Source organism: Psammomys obesus, unplaced genomic scaffold (genome assembly GCF_907164565.1).
Source record: "Psammomys obesus unplaced genomic scaffold, mPsaObe1.curated_primary_1811, whole genome shotgun sequence".
NCBI lineage: Eukaryota > Metazoa > Chordata > Mammalia > Rodentia > Muridae > Psammomys > Psammomys obesus.
Genome location: NW_026585689.1, coordinates 5,171,132 through 5,175,953, shown reverse-complemented (window position 1 = coordinate 5,175,953; position 4,822 = coordinate 5,171,132). Strand labels below are relative to the sequence as shown.

At 38.5% G+C, this 4,822-nt stretch overlaps 1 pseudogene; it reads left to right on the top strand.

The window, feature by feature from the left end:
* The first annotated feature begins 727 nt into the window (after nucleotides 1-727).
* On the top strand, nucleotides 728-971 carry LOC129667108 (40S ribosomal protein S27-like; annotated as a pseudogene).
* Nucleotides 972-4,822: the final 3,851 nt, after the last annotated feature.

Sequence of the window (4,822 nt, the reverse complement as noted above, 5' to 3'; positions counted from 1 at the left end):
ACAGCAAAGGACTGAAGAGCTATTATCTCAGTGAGGAGGAAAACTTGGAATAAGTGATAGGCCAAAAGCAACTAAAAATACAAAGACTATGCATGTGCCACGCTGTGGAAAATGCAACTCATTAAAGCAGTCATGGAGGACTGCATTAAAGAAAAAAAAAAAACTAAGTAGAATTTTTAAATTGGGAAAACAAGATACAATATGCAGAGTAACAGGCAAAGACAATTGTTGTAGAAATATAAATATAAAAATAAAAACAATCAACAAAACAAAAAAATAAGAGGTACCAAGCATATTTGGTATGAAAGGAAAGCTGAGAAGCCATTACAGCTGAGAGCACCTACCAGAACAGGAGCTGAGGGAGGTTAAAGAGACTATTTGCCGGGGAAGGGTCAGGTTGTATAGATTATACTAAAAACTCCTAATGAAAAAATACCATCTCCTGCAAAATATGGCCTTGATACCAAGTCCACCAGACATTTACACAGCAGTGTACATTTGTTGCATGCACATTTGGTAGTTATAAAATATTAACTTACAATATAAAATTTGCAAACGATTAAATAGCACTGTATGTTTGGTGGCTGTTAACTGAGCTAAATAGCAGTAGTTAAAAAACAGTATAAACGGTTGCTTCTCTTTTGTATAGAAGTCTAGATAGGAAAATCACTAGTGTGAGCAGCTCATCTCGGAGCTCTGGAGTGGCCACACTTGCGGAGCCAACACCATGCCTCAGGCTAGAGATCTGTTATACCCTTCCTTGGAAGAGGAAAAGAAAAATCATAAGAAGAAACAGCTTGTTCAGAGCCTAAATTCTTCCTTCATGGTTGTGAAATGTCTAGGATGCTACAGTTTTCAGCCATGCTCAGATAGTGGTTCTTTGTGTGAGTTGTTCAGCAGTGCTATGCCAGCCCACGGGAGGAAAAGCCAGGCTCACAGAAAGCTGTTCATTTGGAAGAAAGCAACACTGATCATCTATACAAGTTCCTGAATTTGTGTTTTTCATAGAAAGCCTTATCAAGTTCAGTTACTCTACCAAGACAATGCAATTAAGTTTGATTTTTATAAAGTATACAACAATGACCTCCTATTTTGCTGTCAGCTTTTCAATAAAGTTTTAATTATGGACAAAATGAAAAAGAAATGAAAAAGTCTAGAGTTGGTGAAATAATTCTACCGTATCAGGGTATACATCTTCTTCTGACTTCTTTTCCATCCTCACAGTTCTTCTCTTGTCCAGAATAAACTGTGTGACATCGTAGGCACTGACATGAGTGACCAAGAGGAAAGGGAAATGAAAGATTATACCTTCCCTGCAATCAGGGTATACACATCATTTCTTATCTGTATCACCAAGAGAGCTTGGTGCACATAACTGAAAGGGACATGAAAATATTTGGGCTTTATTCTTGGTAGCCACATGCCAAGTTAAAAATAGGAGTTCTATTACTAAAGATGAAAATGATTACATATATTTAAAGACAACTTGTACTACCTGTTTTAAGCCGAATACCATAACATTTTACCCTAAAATATCTTCAGTACGCTGGAAGTTATTGTTGTGTTAAGGAAAGGGTAGCTGAAGAAAGGTCAAGCGATGATAGCCTTCGGTTTAAGAAGGAAGATGCATCCTCGAATTAGCTGCTTCACTACTCTTTTCTCTCTGATGTCATCTGCAGTACTAGACTGAAAATACCAAGCTGCATTTCAGCAAAAGATTCTTCCTAAAACTTTCTGAAAGTCATTTTTATCCAATGCATAGTAATTTCAAAATACCAAAGCCTGCAAAATGATACAAATACTCAACAGCAGAAATATCTGGCTTTGAGCCCAAAATGTACCAGATGTGTCTCTTGAAATCCAATACCAACTGTCTTTATCTTTAGAAGGTTTTTTTTTTTAATACGAAAATCAAGTTGACAATAATTTGTTCTATCTCTGTCTAGATGGAACTCTTGTGATTGCCTAACAGAGAGGGCACAGTGACCCAACCTGGCTGAGTGCACCAGGGGACCACGAGCTGACACGCTGAGCTCACTGCTGATAGGGCAGCTGGACGTCCTTCCAATGTGTAGACAGTTCACTCTACTACAGCAAGTGAATCCAATTGTCACTGTTTTTTGTTTTGTTTTGTTTTGTTTTTTACTGAAAGCCAATGACTGCATGCTTTAGTCAGTGTTCTATTGCTATGAAGAGACATAATGAGCACAGTATTTCTAATAAAGAAAAACATTCAATTGGGTCTGGCTTACAGTTCAAAGGTTTAGTCCACTACCATCATGCAGGGAACATGGTGGCATGAAGATGGGGATGGTGCTAGAGAGGTAGCTTAGAGTTCTACATCAGCAGGCAGCAGGAAAAGAATGAGACACTGGGCCTAGCTTGAGTTTCTGAAACCTAAAAACCCACCCCCTAGTAACACACTTCCTCAAATAAGACCACACCTGCTTCAAAAAGACCACACTTCCTAAGAGTGCTACCCCCTATGGAGGCCGTTTTCATTTAAACCACCAAACGGCACAGGAGCCAGAGAATTCACAACAGAGCTCCATTTGTGCTTCAAGTCAAAACAGACACTAGTCTAACTCTGCCATGTGCAGAGCCTTACCAGAGGTTTTATTTCCTACATTCAGTTCACATCTCCAGAAAGTCTCCTGTGATTCCTATATCTTGCCACCACGGCATTCCCGAGACCAAAGTCAGCCTTGCCAAAAGCCCAGTCCTTTGCTCCTTCCATGAGGTGGTGAAGCCAGGCTTAGAAACAGTAAGAAAAGACATCAGACTCCATTTGCTGCCTAGAATCTGAATTCCCTGAAAAGCGGGTAATGCGATTAAAAACAGCATATAACGTACAACAACAAAAGAGTCGTAGTGCAGTAACTTAGCACACTTTTAAGAGAAAATAAAAGAACAAAAGAAGCAGGCTTATAAATCAAGGAGTAAAAAAGAAACTATATAAAATACCTCAATACTTCTCTGTTGTTATCTAATAGATGCAATCAACCTAATACAATTATAGCAATGTCATAATTTTAATTTCAATAACTTGCTTTGATTTGCTGAGTGAGAATTACAGTTAATATAAACAATTAAGACATACACAGTTTGTGCATTATTCAAACACTGATGGGAACTGTTGATGTTGCTTCACTGATGTTCTGTTTGAAAGGCAAAAAATGGAGAGCTAAGTGCACATCCATGCCAGAGCTACAGCAACCAGTTCATTTGACAGACAAGGCTTCTGTGGATGGGGTTAATAACTGAGGTGCTGAATATACAAAGTTATTTATTCACTCCACTCCATGGCGATTGAGTCAGTGAAACAAAGTTCTGTCGCTTCCCACCTTATTCTGACTTATCCCCCTTAAGTCAGGCACTTGGTAATGCAGACTGAAAAGGAAAGAAAATGTCAGTGCACAGCAGAACCTTTCAGAGCCTCAAATTACTCATCTTTTCTCTACTTAGCTTTGCTGGGTGCTTTTATAACGTGGGAAACATTTAAAAATATATCTTCATAAACCATTTTTGGCCTCTAAGCTGTAAATAGAGTTGTACTTACCAAATGATCATTTACTTCGGAATCATAAGAATACAAGCATTACATTTTTCATAATAAAGCAATCATCCATGTAAGATGTTTATACATAGGATAGATACATTGATGAACTATCATATTGTAGGCAGTGAATAAATGTTTTTCATCCATTTCAACATGAAGTTTCTTATAAGGCACTCTCTTTTGGTGAAGAACACTGACTCTGATTTACAAAACACTTGGGTTTGGTGCTAGGCTCTATTGATTTTGCCTCAGTTTCTTCATCTATGAAACAAGGATATCAGGATGCACTGTGTAGAGCAATTAAGAATGAAGATAAAGTGGAATTATTCCTTTGTGTTGAATAGAGGGAGCTTAGGACAACAGACATAAAAAAAGAGAGAGAGAGAGAGGCCAGAAAGTTACTTTGAATCCCAGTCTTTATATCCCAATCTTTAATAACCATAGTGGGTTTCTGTAAATGCCAGTTGGAGCTCCGCACTGGTCACAGACCAGCCTAATACAAGCAGTGCTTAGTTTTAAAGATAATGAGTACGAGGGCAGCCAGAAAACAAAGGGACTCTCTCAAGTAATAAGAGCAAAGGACTCTCTCAAGTAATAAGGGGGAGCTTGAGTGTGACTATTGTGGTACGGCAGTATGGTTGCCCGTGGAAGTCAGCCCCCACACACTGTAGTGAGTATGCAACAATGTAGAGCCACGATGATGACAATAGAGAGGAAAAAACAGTCACAGCAAGGAAGTCATGGAGAAGTCTAACATCTGTTTCCTCAGCCTCTTTTCACATTGATCACTGGAAATGTGATAAGTTACTATCTCTCCCTAAACTTCTAAACTAGGTGGCAAACCAAACCCATAAAGAAATGTAGAGTTTGCCCAGAGACTTCATAAGGGGGTGATTCTTGCAGTGAGTTCACAACTAACTGTCAAGAGAGAAGGAGTAATCTTAGAAGTTAAATCTGATACAAGTACACTGAAGTAATTCTCATGGCATTAGAGTGCAAAAAGACATAAAGACATTAATGAGCTCCAAACATCACATTTAAGTGTAATCATGGGTTCCTGTAGAGGAACTATGAGGGAAAACAAGGAAGAAGAATAAACAGGCACCTTAGGATGAAAGGCTGGAGTCTTAAGCTCTAGAGGGAAGGCCTTCCTTTTACATCGACATAAAGTAAGTAATTCATACTCTAAGAAACTATGCAGCCACAGAAATTTGAAAAGGAAAGAGTGATACAGTCAATATGTGTATTGACCTATATTTCACC